This window comes from Pinus tabuliformis, chromosome 7 (assembly GCF_031772625.1).
Source record: "Pinus tabuliformis cultivar Carrire ecotype Pingquan chromosome 7, CPIR1, whole genome shotgun sequence".
Lineage (NCBI taxonomy): Eukaryota > Viridiplantae > Streptophyta > Pinopsida > Pinales > Pinaceae > Pinus > Pinus tabuliformis.
The window spans coordinates 421,972,203-421,995,240 of record NC_142293.1 but is presented as its reverse complement, the minus strand read 5'-3'; positions in this window follow the sequence as shown (position 1 = coordinate 421,995,240).

The following is a 23,038-nucleotide window of genomic DNA, read 5'->3' as shown; positions in this document are numbered from 1 at the left end:
ATTAAGATAATCTTCACGGTTTAAACCTTGGATCTCATGGTTACTTAATAAAGGGCTTTATATTCCATGAGAAGCTTCCTAGTGAAACTTCTTTTACACGGTGAAGGCTAAAAACATGAAAATGGGTAATGCATTTTAGAGTAAGGCACAATAGTGCTACATGAAAATTGAACAAAACTCTTGCCTAATATTTTTTATACACTCCTTGAAGAGATTTTGCAAGTTTCTACCCCATAAAATTATTAAAAAATTTGGGTGAAGAGATTATAAAGCTCTCTTAACCTATAGTTTATAAAACTCTAATCCAAAATATTTTCATGACTAATATTTTTGGTCAACTAGAAAAACAAAGTTTCCCATAATTTTTGGGAACCTACAACATCAATAAGGATTTCTTATAATTTTTGGGAACCTACAACATCAATAAGGATGGACCCATACTGTTGAAGATAATGGAGAATATGCAAAATTTGGAAAGATTTGGTTCAGTAGAGCTTTAGATTAGGAATCACTATATGCAAAATTTGGAAAGATTTGGTTCAGTAGAGCTTTAGATTAGGAATCACTTCCTACTTCTTAGGCAGTTGTTCTAACTTCCCTAGATGTGTGAACACTATATATAATTTCAATTGTAGGATGATTTGTATGTAGAGCGTTCTGCTAAAGGCAGTCTCCAAGTGGAACTCCTTACCTGTGAGCTGTGCACTTAACCAATAAAGTTGATTATTTAATTTCTTTAACATGGTATCAAAGCTGCAGGTTTGAAAGGGCTTGCAGATCCCTCAATGGGGAGTTGGTGTGAAGAAATAACATGGTGAGGAGGAGGAGAAGCAGCACAATTATTTTTTTAAATTAATTCATAGTGACCATCGCTCTTTCTGAAGGAAAGAGGGCGTTGGCCATCGCGGATTTGAAGGATAAATAGGCGATGATTGGTTCTCTCCTTACATCGATTCGGTCCATCACTCCCTTAAATCGTGGATTTTCCCGCAAAGGATGCGATGGTGTGGGAAATGCATTTTTTGATAACACGACTCTCGTGGCCGGCGAACAACGTAAGCAATACAATCCGTAATCGGCAGCCCCATTGTTCCCAAAAGGAGGACTCTTGAAGACAGCAACTTACGATGCTTCTTCCAAACGTTTTCAAGAGTGTTGAATCCGTTGTCCGCTGCCTCCCTCACTAATTTGGTTTTCGGATCTGAACGGTCAACCATATCCAGAACTTCTTCGTATTTTGAAAATTGATCAGATTCGTTCTTTCTCATTATGAACGGTGAGACCATTTCAAATACAAATTGAGGGAGAAACAAGGACTCTGCAGGAGTCGTGCTGCCTGTGTGCTGCTCCAAGGGGTGTGATGCATATTGTATGAGCTCCTGCATCTTATATTCATCGTTGATCATTGAGGGAGCCATGAGCAGTCTCCCATAGCCATCAGTAGGAGAGCCAAGTTCATTGCTTGCTGGTGTGGAGGTCGAGCAGAAGAGGAGCCCAGTTCGAGCGGAAGGTTATGTGTTCTGTTAAGTGAGATGTTAGGAGAGCCAAGTTCATTGCTTGCTGGTGTGGAGGTCGGGCAGAAGAGGAGCCCAGTTCGAGCGGAAGGTTATGTGTTCTGTTAAGTGAGATGTTGCGTGCATGAAGGTAATGAGTTGTGTGATGCGTATTGCTCAGTGGAGAAACCCGCATGGTCAACGGTGGTGGTATTAGACCTTTTTTTGCGTGCTTCTCCAAGAGGATCTGAGGGCGTATTGCCAAATCTGAGGGCGTGGGTGTGGTGAGCCAGATCTGAGGACAGAGATCACGGCGGCATAGGAAGAAAGCATGAAGTGTATGCGCGGGTAGGGCACCAGATTCGTCTGGAATTCTGTTATGTCGACGTTTAGGGAACCATCAAACCGGAGGAAGGCGGTCAACGAAACAAAAGCAACATTATAATTTTTTTTTTTAAATGGTTTGGGATTAAAATTATTTCATACATTTAAATGTTTTGGGAAGACATTTTTTTAGAAAAGGTTTTTTTTTTTTTTTAAACAAAGGGGCTCTTGAATTTTTTAAATTCAATTGGGGCATTTTTTTTTAAATTGAATCTCAAGCTTGTGTTGTGAGATTGAATAGATCTAGTTTGTTGGAGGTTATTTGTTTGTGTCAAGCTGAACAATCAGATGGCAGAGTCTTATCTGAACAAGAGCAATAAGCTCGACAATTCTAATTACTCTAATTGGAAATTTAAGTTGCAGACCTTGTTGGAGGGGCAAAACGCATGGACGATCGCAAACAGTGATGAGTTGAAGCCAACCCTAGCTACAAGTGGAACAACAACAACAATCCAAGACTGGGAAAAGAGGGAGAACAAGGCAAAGGTGCTGCTCAAATTGTTTGTGAAAGATTGCATTATTCCTCACATTCGAGATTGTAAAGCTGCAACAGACATCTGGACAACTCTCAAAGACTTGTATGAGATCAAGAACACAAATCGCATACTATTTATAAAGAGAAAAATTCTCTCCATCAAAATGGAGGAGAATGAATCAGTAGCAACATTCATCTCTCATATCAAGGAGCTGAAGACTAAGTTAGGTGACATTGGCGAAACAATATCAGATATTGATTTGGTCATGATTACCATGAATGGTATGACTGACGACTATCAGATGTTCATCACTGGGTTGAATGCGAGAGAAAAAGTCCCCAAGTTTGAAGAATTGACAGGGATCCTAATGCAGGAGGAGGAAAGGCGGATGACCCTGAAACCCCAGAGCTCAGATCTTTCCCTAATGGCAAAGAAGAAGCCCTTCAGAGGAAAGGAAAATGCAGCACACAAAAGCGGAGGAACCCCACAAAGAAAGCCACCTCCATCTCAAGGTATGTCTCCAAACAGAAGTGATTCAGGACCAAAATGTTTTTATTGCTGTAAATTTGGTCATATGGCTAAACATTGTCGGAAGAAGAACTTTCATGAAGGTCAACAAAGAAACAAAAAGCATGCCAGCCATTTGGTTGGTGCAGATTAGAATTTGAATATCATATTGTTTGTATCTGATCCTGCATTGTCAATTAAGGAGGATGAATCAGAAATTTGGTTCGTCGACTCAAGAGCTTCCTCCCATATGACAGGTAAGAGGCAATGGTTTAAAACTTTCAGAGAATCCAACACTGGTACGAAGGTCTACCTTGGAGACGATACAGGGTATGAAATCAAGGGATATGGTGATGTCCCTGTCATACTACCTGATGGAAACATTAGGCATATTCATGATGTTATGTATATACCGGGGATCAAAAAGAACCTGATTTATGTATCTAGAATAACAAATCAAGATCTTAAGGTAGAGTTCTTTAAATCTCATTATGTAATTAAGGACATGTTGGATCAGATGAAGTCCATTGCAACAGGTGTACATGTAGGAGGATTGTATAAATAGGAGGTCAAAAGTGAGTCACATCAAGCGTTGGCATCATCATCCATGTCTACAGATAATCTCTGGCATCAGATATTTGGGAATATTAACTTCAGTGACCTACTACTTCTTAAGAAAAAAGGTATGGTAAATGGTCTTCCTATTTTGAAGAGTATGCATATTGACTGTGAAGCATGTGTCCTTGGTAAATTACATAGATATGAATTTCCTTCTATTGTTGATAGGAAGTAGAGGGATATACTTGAAGTTATACACACTGATCTATGTGGGCCAATGCAGAGAAGGTCATTAGAAGGGGCCTACTATTTTCTTATTTTTTTGATGAATGTACTAGGTTCACCTAGGTGTATTTCCGCAGGTAGAAAAGTCATGCTTTTGAATAATTCAAGCAATTCAAAAGTATGATTGAGAAGCAAACATGAAAGTTCATCAAAATTCTTCGCTCAGACCAAGGTGGAGAATTCAAGAAGGGTGATTTCATCAAATACTGTAAAGAACACGAAATACAGTAGTAGTTCACAACACCATACACTCTTAAACAAAACGGGGTTGTGGAAAGGAAAAACAAAACCCTCGTGGAGTGTGCCTGCAGTATGTTGAAAGGTAAGAATCTGACCAATGGTTTTTGGGTAGAAGTTGTAAACATTGTAGTGTATCTTAATAATAGGAGTTCTACTAAGTGTCTGCATTATAAAACTCCTTTCAAAGCATTGTTTGGATTCAAGCCTGTAGTAAGTCATCTTAGAGTCTTTGGATGTAAGTATTTTGCTCATGTCTCGAAAGAAGATAGGAAGAAGTTAGATTCAAAAGCCATTAAGTGTACTTTTGTTGGATATTGCAGTGAGTTTAAGGCTTATAAGTTATTTAATCCTTCAACTCACAAGGTGTTTGCAAGCAAATATGTGGTATTTCATGAATAGGTAGATGATGAGAACCCTGTTCGTAGTGATGAAGAATGGCATGTTCTTTTACTATTAGAGGATGGTGATGAAACAGGGGTCGGTGAGCAGCAACAACAGCAGCAGTAGTAGGAGAAAGAAGAAGTGGTTGATCAAATTAGTTTTGAAACAAGTCTGCAAAGTGGAGATCAGAAGAAGTTTGAAGCCACTCCACCACTCAGAAGATTAAGTAGGCAGATACAATTTCTAGCCAGATACAGGGATCATGCGCTCATTACTGGTATGTTGAACATTGTTGAACATTCAATTTTAATGAATCTAGTCAAAGTAATGAATGGAGGGAAGAAATTCAGGAGGAATATGAATTTATCATTAAAAATAATACTCGGGATTTTGTTCAGCTTCGTGGAGGAAAACAACCCATAGGGTGCAGATGGCTATACAAATTAAAGTTTAAAGCAAATGAGTCTATAGATAAATATAAAGCTAGGGTGGTCACAAAGGGGTATTCCCAAAAAGAAGGTATATATTACGAGGAAACCTTCACCCCGATAGCTAAATTAAACACAATGATAATTGCAGTAGCTACTTAACACCACTGGACAATACACCAGGTAGATGTAAAGTTTTCCTTGTTAAATGGAGATCTGAAAGAGGAAGTATATCTAATTCAACGAGAGGGATTTGTCAAGAAAGGGGAAGAGCATTTAGTCTGAAAATTAAGGAAGACTTTACATGGACTAAAACAGGCTCCCAGATCATGGTATGACATAATTGATTCATTTTTCCTACAACATAGTTATAAAAGAAGCAAGAATGACCCTAATCCGTACATCGTGTTTGACAAAGAGGGGCAAATTGTTTTGATTTCTTTATATGTAGATGATCTTATCATTACAGGAAATGAAGATGAACTCATTAAAGAAATCAAAGAGCAGATGTTACAGGTTTTCGAGATGAAAGACCTTGGAGAGATACACCACTGTTTGGGTTTGGAAGTCTGGAGGGATGCTGGTCAGACTTTTCTGTGACAAGGTAAGTATGTCAGGAGGTTACTGGAAAAGTTCAGAATGGATCAGTGCAAAGCTACAGCAGTACCTTTATAGCAGAATATCAAATTTCAGAATGATGATGGTACTTAGCAGGAAAATGCAACATTGTATAGATAGTTGGTTGGGAATCTAATCTATTTGACTACAACTAGGCCAGATTTGGCTTATGCAGTTAGTGTATTGAGCCAATTCATGTCAAAGCCTCTTGAGAGTCATTGGGTTGCAGTGAAAGGCATCTTAAGGTATCTGAAAGGAACCTTAGACTTTGGTATTATTTATACTGATTCATTTGATGTTAGATTGACAGGATTTTTAGACTCTGATTGGGCTGGAAATGTAGATGACAGACAATCCATAACAAGATATGAATTCAACATTGGGTCGAGGGTCATTTCATGGAGCAACAAAAAGCAGAACACAGTATCCTTGTCTTCAGCAGAAGCCGAGTATCAAGCGATGTGTGCAGCAACTTGTGAAGAAGTTTCGTTGAGGAGACTTCTCCATGATGTTGGAGAAGAACAGGAGATTGCAACAGTTATCAAATGCGACAACCAGATCTCTATCAAACTTTCAAATAATCCAGTATTTCACAAAAACACAAAGCACATTGATACACAATTTCATTTTGTCAGGGAGAAAGTTCTGTCAAAGGAAATCCATATTGAATATTGTAATACATGTGACAATGTTGTTGATATTTTCACTAAGCCTCTCGGTAGAATCAAATTTGGATTGTTGAGGGGAATGTTAGGAATAATTATGAACCCATTTCTCCATTAAGGGGGAGTGTTGAAGATAATAGAGAATATGTAAATCTGGGGAGATTCGGTTCACTAGAGCCTTAGATTAGGAATCAGTTCCTACTTCTTAGGAAGTTATTCTAACTTCCCTAGATGTGTGAACACTATATATAATTTCGATTGTAATATGATTTGTATGTAGAGATTTCTGCTAGAGGCAGTCTCCACATGAAGCTCCTCACCTGTGAGTTGTCCACTTAATCAATAAAGTTGATTATTCAGTTTCTTTAACACATACAAATTTTGTAGATCATCTATTATTATTTCTACTCATGGATCAATCTTTTGATAAAATTTACAATGATTTTTTTGTTGGATTAATTTATCATTGGTGGCTTACGAACCCATGGCATTAGGTAACCCACGTTATTTTCATGGCATCACATATGATGAATTTTATTCAAAGACATAGAATATTATAGTGTAAGATGTCTCATCTTTTCCTATAGAGTCTATTAGGTAACTTAACTGTTCTTCAATTCCTTTCACATAATTATTAACTGAAACTGTAATCTTGTGAAGCATTAACACTATCTGTATATGATTTAGTTATTTCTAAGGGATAATTACTAAATGATAAATTTTAAAACAACGGGATAAAATGCTACAAGATTTAATCAAATTTGTTATCTATAGAATTACTTAGTTTAACATCTTATTATAGCATTTAACAATTTAATGTAAATGATGACCCATGACATAAATCGTTGTAATGACCCATCATAAAAATATATTATTATAACAAATATAAAATTGACTGTATTATATAAATATATATAACACTTTTGCAAGTCAATTTATACATTACAAATTATGTGAATCAAATGACTATATTACATAAATATATATAACAAGTATATATTACAACTTAACAAATAAATACGACATTGTAAAAGTAAATGTATTTTATACTTAAATATGTATTGATTATCTAATATGAAATCTAACAAACGTACATCGAATATATTTTCATGGGATATCACTTGAAGACTTGAATCAGGTGTTACATGCGTTAATTAAATCGAAGGCACGACAGACCCACCCAAGCGACAACAATCAACTCACTCAAATCGACCGACTGAAATCAACATAATCAAAGCAACTTAATCCAATTTAATGGTTGTGGATATATTTTTTAAAACCAAAGGGTCAGTGACTGCCTAAAAACATGAAGATCTGGATTTAACTAGAAATCATTGTTCTTGGCGTTTTGGGCACGAGGGCTAGAAGATTTCGATCTCAGAATCCTTTGGGTCTGGGAACCCGAGAGGTTGCTCCCATATAGGTAGGGAGGAAATCAATCAATTTTTTAATGAAGGCAGAAGATTCAGAGCAACGACTACCAAGGATTGAAATTAGACGGGAGAACTAGATACATACTTGTATTTATTTTAGTAAATTCTATTTAAATTTTTCTTCTATGCCTGAAATGAATTGTTATGATTGTTACAATGGTATTCTAATGATAAAATAGAATACCTCAAACATGCATAATCAATTTTCCTCATAACAATTTGGAGAGCTCTTGTGGATTTGAAACACTAAGGGTGAAACCCTTGAGGGAATTGCTTTCGGTAGTGAAACAAATTTATACTAGCTAATCAAAAGGAACAATCACTCAAATATTTTATACTTTTTTATTGTTGAAGATTCATCTCATTGCAAGGTGGTGGGTATAGAGAAAGATTGTGGTATTTTTGGGAGGTCATATTTTCCATTTACAATTCATATTTTCTCAGTAGTTTGAGCCATCTTTTGTTGGGTTGTGGAATAAAAAAGAACAGTTGAACCAACAATCAAATCTACTTCTGTATAGCAATTTACAACCATGTAATGAGACATTCCAACATTGTCATCAACTCCTATTTGCCTAATAAATCGTGCTATTATCCATGATGTTTATGGGCATCTATAAATCTATTTTTGTAACTCAAATTGTTTCTCTAGAATATATTGGTTGACTTTGTTTGTTGTGATATTTTTCCTGTGGTATGATGGCTTGGTTATTTTTTTAGTGATAAAGCTTTTACAGTGGTATTAATAAACAAATCTACTATATTGGTTGAATGTATTTGCTATGATGTTATGTTTTAGGTGTATTAGTTGAGTTGCTTCTCTAGAAAAAAGAGATTTCACATATATTGTAACAACAAAAGATACTTGTAGAAGAACTAAAATACCATAAATAGAACCATAATTAGCAATTCCTTTATTAATGAAATTAATATTAATTTCCTCTTCAAATAGGGAACCTCTAATTGTCTAGAGCTCTAAACACAATTTGCTTTATAAAGCATCTAATTACATTACTTATAATATTTCACATAATTTTTATCTAACTTCTTATAAAGTTTCTAAAAAATCTGCCATATAAATATTTTCACAATTATTTCTTTCATATTATATCTAATACATAAACCTTAAACCTTATTTACCAAAGATAACTTCTATACATGGAATCCAATCTATCTTCTCAAAAAAAAAGTAAAAATAAAGCCCAAACAATATATACCATATGTATAAAAATAATCAATTCTAAAATAACAAATTTTACATTAAAAAATCAAACGTGACTTAAAATGCATATAGATAAAATATAGAATACACATGGTTTCAATATTGTTTGGCCCTCGAGTTGGGTGAATGCCCACTGTGTGCAACATTCCCATCGCACAAATTGCGACGTATATGGGTTTCTAGTAGAGGAATTATGAGTAAGTCATGCCATGCCAAGGTAAGTTTGGCTAGCCAAGTTAGGCGACAAAGCGAGTCCATGTTGGAGAGGGACCATACAATCGGATGAGGATGAGTCACTTGGTTGAAGCAAGTGCTGGAGCCAATTGGCTTGACACCTTGGTTCACCGAAATGATGGCATGCTCGATTAGATGAGTCAGCGTCAGGCACGAGCCACCCATTGAAAGGTTTCCATTTTGGCAAACTGATATGTGCTAGAGAGGACACACGAGATATGGGGCACATGGCTAGGCAATATCGACATGCTAGGTGCACAAGGGTATTAGCTCTAACGAGCAGCCATCAGTGTGATGGAGGAGGTGTGTTGGCAAAACGAACCAAGTTAAGAGGTGTGAGCCAACATGTGAACTAACGCATAGACAAGCGAATGCGAGTAGAGTTGAGCAGATTTCACTTGTCCCGTCACATCATAAGGCAGTGTCTATTTGGGAGAAGAACAGAGTCGCAAGGTAGGATGAACAAGAAGATCAAAAGCTCAGACGAGCTATGGTAAGAGTTCATGCGAACTGTGTTACGAATTTTGGGTCAGCAGTGAACAAAGGATTTTGGGCAACTCTGCGGTAGGGCATACCGCATGAACAAATAGGCGAGATGGTTCTACACGAAACTTGGCATTTTGGAGCTGCGAGTTGGTAACTTGGTGGAACGGGCCAACAACCGAGTTTTCATAACAGACCAACCTTATAGTATATTTTGTGATTTTTCATGTATATGGAGCGAGTGGAGCGAGGGGATAAGGCTACCCTTTTACTGTAAATATCACTATTATAACAATTTCGAAGGCTAAAGAGTGGTTCCATGTAAAAATTGCATTTTGTATAATCTTTCATATGACTATGGACTTATGATATGATGCTTCATAGTTATTTGAATAAGTTTTATACACGGATTGTGAAAATATCAATGCTTTTTTTTGTGAAGAATTTATGTAATTTTGCTAAGTAGCTTGTATAGAGGTTCTTACAAGCAACATATCGTGGATTAACATTGTGCTACTCTAACAAGCTGCAAAGCACATCGATGTCGAACGTTCAATGGGTCACGATGTGCCAGAAATACCTTGTAACTAAGTAGATGCATGAGGTTGTTATGGGTGGTATTAAAAGGTACACCAAAGTAGAATAATATTGAAGTAGAAGCAGTGAGATTATGACTTAAACTCAGTTGTAGCGGTTGTAGGTGAAGTTGCTCTTTCACTATCGCAGGTGGTAAGGAAAATTTCTATATGATATTACCAACAGAGAAATGTTAGGTTGGCTATTGGTTCCTATGCAAGATACATTTGGAAAAAGAACTTGTGTGAGCCTTAGCAAGGCCATACAAGAGTCATACAATTATCAGGTTAGAATAGTGAACACGAGAGGTAGCTTGAGGAACCAAGATGAAGCTACATTGGTAGACATGCTCTAAATTGTTGAAACAAGCTTGGTTCAAACAATGGATGCTATGGAAGGTCATGGAAATGATTTTGATGAAATTAGGATAGATATTGGAGAGATGAAGTAAGTTATCCAAATATATTCATATGCGCTTGACAAAGCTACTAACTACTGAAGGATTCTCAAGGACAAGAAGTTCGTATGAGGTACATGGAAGAGAAAGTGGCATCGCTTGTGACTTTGACACATGATCAAGCCAACATGATGGTAGTATTGAACAAGCTCGTTGGATAGGGTTTGACAAGTTGATCATGAAGGTGAAGATGAAGGAACTAGAGTTGTATGATGGGACTAGGAGTGCCAAATTACTTGGGAACTTTTGTTGGGATGTAGAGCATATGTTGCAACAAATGGGAGGTTGTTCCTATGAAGTTAACTTAAATGTTGTTGCAATGTATCTCATGAGAACTACAATGTTATGGTAAACAACTTGAGTGGAGGATTTGGCATCCGATCATATCATGGATAAGGTATCAGATTAGGCGGAGCTAAAGAAAACTTTGCACATGCAGTTTGGACTAGGAAATCAGGAATGAGTAGAAAGTAATCACCTTAAGACATTGAAGCATGCATGAAGGATCAGAACTTATATGAAATAATTTTCTAGACTTATTCTAGATATTATGGAGATGTACGATGAAGATAATTTATACCACTTGATCAATAGTTTGTAGTCATGGGAAAAAACGAAATCAAGAAGCAGGGAGCCCAAACACTTGTACATGATATTACTATAGCAGAAAAACTATTGGATTACCATACTGATGGGAAGGAAAAAAAGGAAGGACAGGGTGATAAGGAAAAGAAGAAGAAGGATGAAGAGAAGAATAAGTCTTGTAAGGAAGGAAAATCAAAATTGGTGGGTACTGTAAAAGGAGATGAGACTCATCACATGTTGGTTATGTTGTGAGCCGCGATAAGAGTTATGGAAAGTTGTGATAAAAATATGGGCAAGCAACGGATGAAGTAGTTCAGGTGGGTTTGTGGTAAGGCATACTACACAAACATATAGGAAATTTTAGTTCACACACAACTTGGTTTTTGGAGCCATGGGTTGGGAACTTGGTTACACAGACCAACAACAGATTTTTGGTAATAGACCGACCATATTGTGTATTTGGTTATTTTTTCATGTATGTGGAAGGCGCTGAGTCGAAGGGATCGGGCTACCCATTTATTGAAAAATATAACTATTATAATAAAGTTGAATGCTAGAGATTCATTCCATATAAAAATTACATTTTGTATATCTTGTGTAGATTATGGATTTATGGTATTATAATGTATAGTTATTTGAAGAATTGTTGTTGGGATTGCGACAATATGAAAGCTATGTGTGAAGAAGTTATGATATTCCACTAATTAGCTTGTATAGAACCTTTTAACAAACATCATATTAGCAGGCATAGTTCACGTGGATTAATAATGTGTTACTCTAGGAAGTTGTGAAACATTTCAGTGCCTCATTCTCGAAGGGTCATGGTGCAGCAAAAAAACCATGAAATCATACAGAACCATTGAGTTATAAAAGAACATGAAATGGAAAAATGAAACAACATATGAAACCTAATATTTCTTTTTAAAACTTAAAAAATAAATATTTCAAAAACAGAAATATAATATACAATTCAACTTAATAATATTATACAATGCCCCAAAAAATTGTTTTGTTAAAACAATTAATAGTAATCTAAATTAGTTATTATAAATATTAATATATAAATACTTGGAATAATGCTTACAATAGTATATAGGTAGGATTGGTTTATTGGTTGTTGGAGTTTTGTTGAGAGATTTTTTCAACAATATTCTCCTTGTTTAGAATCTATTAGATCTCATAAGAATTATTTATGTGGTTTGCATTTTGGTCTTGATTTGCAATATATGAATATTTTTTGTGTGGAATTTATGTGCACTATGTGTTCTCCTCAAAGTTCCTATTTGGTATCAAAACGTGTATGGACTTGACTCCCTCCGTTGAGGGATCGAGAGAATGGAAGAGAAATGAGAATTGATACACTGTACATAGATTAATATAGGTGTGTGTGGGATTTTAGCGTGTAAGAGAATATTGTTGTGTTTTCTTTTTTTAGAATTTTTGTTGTTCAACGCATAACTTTATTTGAATTCCGTTCAATCCATGAGCCATTGATAGCCAAAACTTTGTCTAATTCGTAAACCATTGATAACTGTAACTTTGTCTAATTCATGAACCATTGACAACCATTGACCTAAGGTGGAGGTGTAGTTGTAGTATGTATTCATAATGAGGAGTCAACATTGAGATTTGAAGTGTACCAATCAATGCCACATTGGTGCCCATTTTCATTTGACGTAGTTTAAAGTGTTGAGGTTACTATGTTTGTAAGAGTGTTGTAGTGACAAGAAATAGGAGAATGCACAATGAAAGATGGTGCAGGTTTTTCGTGGTTTTCCACTTGTCTTTGATAAAATGTACTCATGCGTAAATCAGAAGATTGTTTCTCTATGATTTCTAAACATAGGTTTTTGAATATACAAACTCTGTGGTGATCTCATGTCAGCGAATACTAAATCAAATTGTTGTGGGCCACTGTATGATTGCATAGGGCATCGACCAATGTTATTTTTTGTCTGCAGAGTCTTCTCTGTAACAACAAGGCATGATATATTTTCTAACATATACACAATCATTATACAGTTGTGCTACAACATCGTCAGTTCCCATCCTATGGTCCTGGAGGCAACTGTTGTGGCGAGGCCCAATCCTTTTTGGGAAGTAACCCACTATGCTTCTTGTGAGCATGAATGTCATAACAGAGGAAAATATGATTTCATTTTGCAAAAAACGGTTGCCTCACTACATGGTTCCCAAAACTGTGGTGTTCATAGAGTCATTGCCTAAGACTTCCATGAGTAAAATCTGAATGCTCCCATGAATTGTCCTGTATGTTGAGCCAAAACTACATTACTGAGGAAATGAAAGAACGGACGGAGTCATAGGACATACACTATCATTGTTTATGCTTAGATGACAACTGTAGTTTCATGATTATTTATTTTGTTGTTGTAAGATTTGTGTAGTTTAGAACTAATTATTGAATAGTGTTGCATAAATCATATTAGTGGTTCTTGGAGCTCGGAAACCCTTGAACACATCACTAGTTTGATTATGTTTATACTATTATGGTTTGTTATGCTTGGCGCTCATAAACCCTTGAACAACGAATACAGGTTATAATATGAGATCCTTGTGTGTTAGGAAGGTCAAGTTGTTTGATCAACTTTTGAACATATTCAGTGTCTAGACCGTTTTCCTAGCAACTGGGGACAACCAAAAGCGAAATATGTGACATATGGTGACCGGGCCATAGGATGGCTCATTACATGACAACTTTTATCACGAAAACCCTGACAAGACAAGTTTGTCAACATTGTTCATCTTGCAAGTTTGTCAAAGATGGTCAAAGGCATTTATGTCTTAAATGGAGATCTAGAGAGAGCTCAAAGAAGATGTGGTGAAGAAAGAGCGGTGTTTGCAAGATTCTAGAGTGGATATGAGTGTTGATGAAGAGCAACCAAACATATGTGACTATATGTAATTTATGATTCTACTATTAATTTTCGTAATTATTTAAAGTAAGCATTAAAGGAGGACTTGGAATAGTGCTTACAATAGTATATAAGTAGGAATGGTTTGTTAGTTGTTGGAGTTTTGTTGAGAGATTTTCTCAACAATATTTTCATTTTTGGAATCTATTGAATCTCAAAAGAACTATTTATGTGATTTGTATTTTGGTCTTGATTAGCAATATACAAATAATTTTTGTGTAGAATTTTTGTGTGCTATATATTTTTCTCAAATTTCTTATTTAAATTATAATTTATTTAAAAAATATAAAATATGGGTAATAATATTGATAGATGTTTCACATTTTTATCATTAATAAATTAAATTATAAAATACAATTATAAAAATAACTTGATATAAGCAAAACACGGTGAAGTAAAGATATGATGATCCAAATCAGCTCATACTCAATAGGGATGGTGCATATTTATTGTATACATGGTTTTATGAATGACTTTGTTACAATGTCATGACTACTACTTAATTATCAATAAAATGTTGTTTAGTTTTAAAAATAAAATGTTGTTTAGTTTAAACTTTTAGGTTATGTATTTCTTTTGAGGGAATAGGTTAAAAGTAATGTAATTAGGATTTAGGGGAGAGATTAAAAGTAATATAAATAGGATGATCTAATTTTTATTATAATGTCATGATAATCAATAAAGCGTTGTTTGTATAATAATTTGGGTTATATATATATATATATATATCTATATATATATATATATATATATATATATATATATATATATATATATATGGGATAGATTGAGTAATATAATTAAGTATAGAGAAATTTAATTGTTAGATATTTTTGACTTTTTTATTAAAATTTGGTGATATAATTTTTAGTAAGATTGTAATTTTTCATTATTTAAATTCTGATTTTCAAGATATAAGTTTAGTTGACTAGATAAGATTGCCAATCTAGAAGTAAGGGGGGAAAGAACTCAATAGTTCCCTTGATTCCATTAATAAGAGCTTTGGAATCCCCATAGATATTCAACCAGTTTAAGTTCTTGTGTTGTGCAAACTAGACCAACCCCCACACAGCAATAATCTCTACTCTAGTGTTGGATCTAAAGTCACCATTCCACCAAAGATGATATTGTTTGCATATTTCAAGGCACAGGACATCACCACAACCACAATTGTCCTGTTCTGCAGCACCATCAAACAACCCAACGGGGAGACGTATTATAGGAGGCCTCTGCCAACACGAAAAAAGGGAGTGGGAAGGCAGTTAATCAGAACAACAAACCTAGCAGACGCGATACATGCCATGATCCATTCCACGTTATGTGTTTGGAGTCCAATCTTATGCAACAAGAGACGGGTATACGACCAATCCACACTAGGATAAGCCTTATGAAGATCAATTTTCATCACCAAAGCCTCATTTTTCTTTGTGTGAATGGCTTCCCGTGCCGAATAAATAGCATCATGTATCAACGGATCACTTAAAAAACCAAATTGATCACGAGTAATGTGCAGGGACAGTATCCCTTTAATTTGACCCGCAATCAGCTTAGAGATAGTCTTATATAAAATGTTACAGGGGGAGATAGGACTGAAATCTCCAAAATTTGAAGGATTTGAGGATTTGGAAATAAGAGCTAGAAAAGTAGAGTTGATGGCACTTGAAATCTTACCCACAGTCCTAGATTCTTCCACAATATCCAGGATGTTTTGTCCCATGATACCAAATAAATGCAGAAATAAATCCACCGTCCAGCCATCTGGGCCCAAGCACTTATCTTTGACAAAGGATTTTAAGACATCAAGTATTTCCTCCATATTGGTAGGCTGGAAAAAATCCTTAATGGAATCAACAATGAATATCTGAGGGTACAGATCCAAAGCCCACATCTGATCTTCAAAGCACACATCCTCCCTAGATTTATATAAATTTTTTAAAAACTTGACAACCTCAACTTGTATCTCCTTCTTAGATTGTTTTATCTCCCCGTTCTTATCTTCAATCTGCCAGATTGTATTAATTTGTTTCCTGTGGTTTGCAAATTTGTCGAAATATTTGGTGTTGTGGTCTCCCTCTCGTAACCAGGTTGCCCTACTCTTGAGCTTCCATGTGACCTCCTATATGTGGAGAATCTTGTTTTTCCTGTCCTTTAATATTTTGAGATATTCTCACTCTGCCTGCGACAGGGTTTTCTTTTTCATCGATTTTCTGAAAGTAACTATATCCTCAGTAATCTTTTTCTGGGCCTAAAGCCACTGTTTATTCTTTTCATGTTCCCACACTTTGGTCATCTTCTTAATAATGTTGAGCTTTTCCATCATGACCCCCATCGTAGATCCCATTCGAGTACCATGCTTCTCAGTCCATGTCAATCCCACCAAATCATTATAATCCTTGTCCTCCAACCAAACTCTGTTGAACTTGAAAGGAATGTCCCACCTTCTATCGTCGAGTCTCCATTGTAGAATAGTAGGAAAGTGATCAGAGAGGTAAGTCCTATGTAAGATCTTAGATTCCCCAAATGCTCAGCAACATTCTCTTGTACAGGAAATCTCTCTAAATGCTTTCCATTATATTCATCTCTCGATCTATGGTTGCTCTGGGTGGGCAAGATAAAGATAGGGAAAATACAAATCAAATAACATTGGGCTAAGAAACCAAACAATCGATCCACAAGTGGGTCCAGTCGAGGGTGGACACCCCATGATTCCTAAGCCAATGGAGTGGCATTAAGATCCCCTGATCTTAAAATTTGTAGTGAGGATCACAGAGATACCTTGAACTCTAGCTTCTACGAAAGGTACTCTAGTCAAAAGTCTCATGCGGTCAGAAAATATTTGTGGTCTGAATTGTGTGAGGTAGAATAATCTATTCAAAGACAACAGGGTTGTTGTTAGGCCCATGAAGAGGGCTATGTTGACATTCATCACGTTAACACTCTGTTGGCCTACAGAACGACGTTTAGAAATAAAATTACCTTCTGCAGCGTCTCAGACTCTATTCTCTGTAATGGAGTTCCCTCCCATAGAATGAAGCACAAAATAAATTCGCTTGCGGCCCATAAATTATAATTTTATTTAATTTCCAAAACAATCATCAACATAAATATTTATTTCCATCCTATGTTCATATAAAATATGAAATGTCCAATCTATATTATATATTCCATCCATTTGGACATTCAAATGTCGATGAGTGTTTTGAACCTTCAATATGACTCACCTTTCAACCTTAATATCATCCGGGATGTTTAAAATATTTTTGAATTTCATATTCTTTTAGAAGCTCAAAAATAAAATATCACATAGGTTACAATTTTACTTTTTCACGAGAGTCAGATTGAGTCAGGTTAGGTTTTTTAAAGTTAAAAATAGATTTAACACCTTTAAATATTAAGATCATCAACGATGTTTAAAATATTTTGAATTTCATATTTTTTTAGAAGTTTAAAAATAAAATATGGCATAGGTTACATTTTTACTTTTTCACCAAAGTCAAATTGAGTCAGTTTGGTTTTTTTTAAGTTAAAAATAGATTTAGCACCTTTAAATTTTATAACATTTAAAATTTTATAGTTTGAAACCTATAATTTGGATTTCTAAAAGTTTAATCAAATTTTTCCTAAATCTTCTAAAAAAATCTACATTTTCAAGAAAAAATTCTCACCTGCTTAAACTACATTCTTAAAATTATAAATTTAAAAATAAAATACTCACATACAAATAATAAAAAGAAAATTAAAAAAAAAAACATAAAAGAAAAAAAATTGAAAAAAAAATAAAATTGTGATGTTTAATTGGAATTACTTATAATTATCCCAAATTCATCTTAAACCTTTATATTTTAAACATCAAGAGAGATCAAATCTATGAAAGTGCAAATCTTCTTAAAGTGCAAGATTTGAATAGATTTGAAATTAGCATAATTTATTGTCTGGATGGTGATTAAAGACATTGTTGCTGGGATTCCTCCGGCCCCAAAGGGCAAATTTAAGTGGAGTCTTTCCACATTAAAATATACTACATTCCACATGAATACCATGGGCAAAACCATGGGTTTTCATAGACCATCAGTAAATTGACGGAGTGAAGTTTACGTAAACCACCCTAACAATCCCCCCTTAAACTTGACTTGCAGAGATTAACCTGGTCCCAATCATTCAGCAACCATCTCAGCTCAGATCTTACATTCCCCTCCTCCAGCTAGAATACTAGTACACCTGCTACTTTAGTACCTATCCCACTGGTGCATTCCACAACTTGATGACACCATGCACCACTATAGTACATGTATACTTGATCAAAGCCATAAAGCCTTACAACAATTCATGTTCCTAGGCAACATGTATCCTTGAACAACACTTGATGACACCATGCACCACTATAGTACATGTATACTTGATCAAAGCCATAAAGCCTTACAGCAATTCATGTTCCTACACAACATGTATCCCTGAACAACAAATCTTACAACTTTATGAGGAAATAAAACTTACCCAAAAGCTTTTGGGTGATCACATAGATCCTTCAATAAACTTCAATACAATTGGCTCCATCTTCCTTCTTTATCTTATCCATACCACCTTTCTTTGTGATTATATATTTTCCAATCATACCTTAGCCTGGTTCTTCAATACCATTTACACTTTCCAGCTGCAGGTGGTCAATCCAAATCTTCTTCTATCACCATGCATCATGTGCTCTCTCTACAATGCTGGCCCTTTGAGCACTTTCTGATCTGTTTAGAGACTGACCACACACCAAACACACACAATACCTACCCAGCAATGACCATGTATTCAACAACTCTCCAAACCCACTTAACTTGGTGTGCTTCAAAACAACCCCTCATATGTTAGCTTCGATTCCTTCACAAAGTCATGAATGTGGAGACGCATTCCTATTTATGCATGAAAATGGTATTGCCATATCCGCTTCAAAACAACCCCTCGTATGTTAGCTTCGATTCCTTCACAAAGTCATGAATGTTGAGACGCATTCCTATTTATGCTTGAAAATGGTATTGCCATATCCAGAACTTCAGATTAATATTTTAGTCCCGCGTTAAGTTTCTTGTAAAGAATTCCTCTGTTCAATGGTGGAGTTTATTAGAACAGTTGGGACTAAGTTTCTCATTAATGTTGCGTGCTCTCTAATAACCGCTTTCCTCGTCTCCATCTTCTTTCTCATCTACAGGCTTCTCTACTTTGGTTACTTTGGCTTTACCCTAGGTTGATATTTCTACGCAACTCATCTCGCGCTTTTACCGTCATGACCTTCTTCCCATCGTCGGTTGTAGTTTCTCTCCGTCTCCACCTTTTCTAGCATGGCTTCCTCATCAAACTCGATTTCTTCAACAATATTCTCGACGGACGGTTCAGCCGCCGCCTCGACAAAGGTGATTTTTGCGCAGCTTCCGTGGGATCAGATTCAACTCCAATATCCACGGCAATGAACGTAGATGCCTTCCATAGAATGTTAGTCATGGACCCTTGTACTAGTGCTGCCTTGTTTGCCTGGGACGCTCCACTAGGGAAGCCGAATTTGACAAGCTCTTACAAAAAGCTTTTCATTGGTTTTGGCTATTTCTGGATGGCCTTTTTTTTATTCTTCACAATTATTTTCTTTGAATAAAAATATGTAGACGTGAACAGATTTATCAGATTAGAAAAGAAAATTTCCAGACTCAAGCACCGCTCCACAGAGCCTCCACACAATTTTCTATGTAGTGGCACTCCTACTGCACCCTAGATGGCATCAACATTCTGCATTTTCTACGTAGTGGCACTCCCACTACACCCTAGATGACATCAACATTCTGCATTTTCTACGTAGTGGCACTGCTACTGCACACTCTCAATTTCTGCACCTGAATTATAAGCTATGATTTTCTCCTTTTCGTGACACACACTCTCAATTTCTGCACCTGAATTATGCGCTATGATTTTCTCCTACAGCATTCGCGCTTCAATTCATATCGTGTTTACCTTCTGTGACATGCCACTTGCCTTTGTTGCACTAGCTTGGTGAACTCTCATACTTTAACTATTCCATAGATGCTCTTATATCAACTTCACACTTTTCTTCGGTTTTAACAATCAAATGACTTTAACTGTGTAACTCGACTCAGATCCCAACATTCTTATTTATTCAATCTGTGGGCTTACTTTCTAGCTTCTCTGAACACTTCATCGTCCTCTGCGTCTCTTCATACTATCTAGAACTCTTTTGGACCTATTGCCTACACTTCAGCACACATTGCAACTATTCAGATTCCTTTGGTATGCTCTCTCTATTAGGTGTGATTACAATTCTCACTTTACTTCGATACTATTTGATACTAGTTGTTAGGATGACGAACTACCAAGAGAAGTGGTGTCGTGGTTTCTAATGACATTGTTGCTAATGACATTGTCCTATTGCCTACACTTCAGCTCGCATTGCAACTATTCAGATTCCTTTGGTATGCTCTCTCTATTAGGTGTGATTACAATTCTCTACTTCGATACTATTTGATACTAGTTGTTAGGATGACGAACTACCAAGAGAAGTGGTGTCGTGGTTTCTAATGACATTGTTGCTAATGACATTGTTGCTAGACAAATTTACTTAGAGTCTTTCTTCCCTAAAATAAGATACATTCAACATGAATATAGTGGGAATGAATATAGTGGGAAAAGCCATAAGTTTTCATAAACATGGAGTTAAAAGAATACACGTCTATCTTTAGAAGTATCACTATATATACTAGTTCAGTCACATAGATTAAATATACATGAATCCATTATAAATATTAAAATACTTATACTTCATGATACATTTGCTAAAATTGAAAACAAAAAAAAAACTAAACTATAACTTCATTTTAAATTATAATAATTATGATTAAGTATAAAAGGAATTAATATATAATTTAAACATAAACCATGTAACAAGATTCATAACCTTGGAGATTCACCCCTCTTTACCAAAGAGAAATGAAATGAGTTATGGTTTTTTGGGCATGTGTTATTGATAAACCATGTTGTTGCCCATGGTATTATAAATAAGCCTATTTACAAATTAAGAATCTCCATACTAAAGTGGGGGTGAATCTCCAAAGCTAAAAATCTCTTTACATGTTATTTTAAGAGTATATATATATTCAGAGCCAAAATATCACCGAGATGGGAAATTCACGTCTAGAGTAATTTCAACATACATAGTCATTCTAGGAATAGATTGCAAGACTTGTGGGCACTTAACTGCACACATAGCCATTGGACATAATTTTTTATTTTTTTTTAATATAATGTTTTAATTTTAGCATGTTGAAATGTATCATAAGGTAAGTGTTTTGATTAGTATCATAAATTGATTCTTATTAGTATTTACAAGCCATTTAATTTATATGGCTATGCTAGTAATTATTGATGATCAAATTAAAATTTTAAAAGCTTTATGCCAAAATAAACATATTAATAGATGTAATAATATTAATGTATTTTACTTTGTATATTAAAATATTTTTTTCTTTCTAATAGATATAATTTATATAGCTATGTTAGTAATTATTGACAATCAAATTAAAATTTGAAAGCTTCATTCTAAAATAAACATATCTATAAATATAATAATATTGGCATATATTACTTTGTATATTAAAATACTTTATTTCTAATAAATGTTTGAATTTTTTATTTTTTTTCTAAATGTATCATATCAACTTTATATTGAAAATTAATTAATCTCAAAGTGCTAAACCATGAATCGGGATTAAAAAAAACATATTTGAGCATTCTACCGTATCGATGAACGAAATTTTGGACACTCCCTAGAGTTTCAAGGACATTTAAGAATTGGTAAATGTAGACAGAGGAGTTTGGTTGACTCTCTGATCTCATAGTATCACGGTATCCCCATATCTCAGGAATCAACTTTTACACGCCCATGTGTTAAGTAATGCTCCTTGTTATTTACGTAAATTAAATCTGCAAGTTCAACCATTGAAATTGGTAGGTTATTTGTGTGCAGGTGACCACAGTTGGATAATGTGTGTTTGTAGAAATATGGGTGGAGAATGTCTGAAATAGCCAAGCAACTTCTTCTTATTCTTACCCCACAACGAACCACCCAGAATGAAACACATTCCCTCACTACATGAACCACTATGTTCTTCGAGCTTCTGCAAGCTTCTGCATTGGAGAGCATATCTACATTCCGAACTGGATCGACTGCATCCGCCAGGGAACCTCCTAGGTTGTAGCTCATATGAGTCAATACTGGTAACACTCTTTCTTGATCCTCATTCTGTCATAAATCTCACGTGGTGCGAAAAACGTAATGTTTAATCACTCATAATATAGTAATTGGTGTCCAAAGAGAAAGTTGGGAGTTGTTAAAGCTGAAAGCATGGCAGAGTTAAAAGTGGCTATTAATAAAGTGAAGCACACTCATGCAATTTTCTCATCAATGGCATCACTACAAAGAGTCTCCTCTAGAAGAGACTCTAGAAGTTGTTGTAGTTAATAATAACAATATTTTTAAAATGTAAGCTAAAACAGGGAAACCTAGTTCAATATTTTTATTTTTTTCTTTTTTAATGAAGAAAAGTTAAACTCTCAATAAAACAAAATTGCCATGCATGATTAGCACATTTTAGGTTTTAAAAATATTTGGATAGATATATAACTAGCATTTGCACCAGATGTTGCGAAGGAAACGTAATAAGACATAAATTGAGGAAAATCGCAACATGGGAATGAGAAAATCTAAATAAGATGCAGAGATGTAGTAGAAATGAAATTATAAAGCTGTATAAACTGAAGTTGATTTAGGGTGCCTAAGACTGTATTTTTTTTTATTAATTATTGAATTAATATTGCATATAAATCTCATAAAATTTAACTAACTTATAATTAAGGGCTCTGATCTCTAAGTTTGACTTTGGGTTATTAACATGGTGATGCTCTGTCTCAGCCACCAAACAACAGGCCAACAAACAAAAGACTGGAAAGCATTCTGCACAAGAGAATCTATGTTATTATAACTTGTAGCATTGTTCCAACCAACAAAACTATCTGCACATTTTGGAAGATTAAAT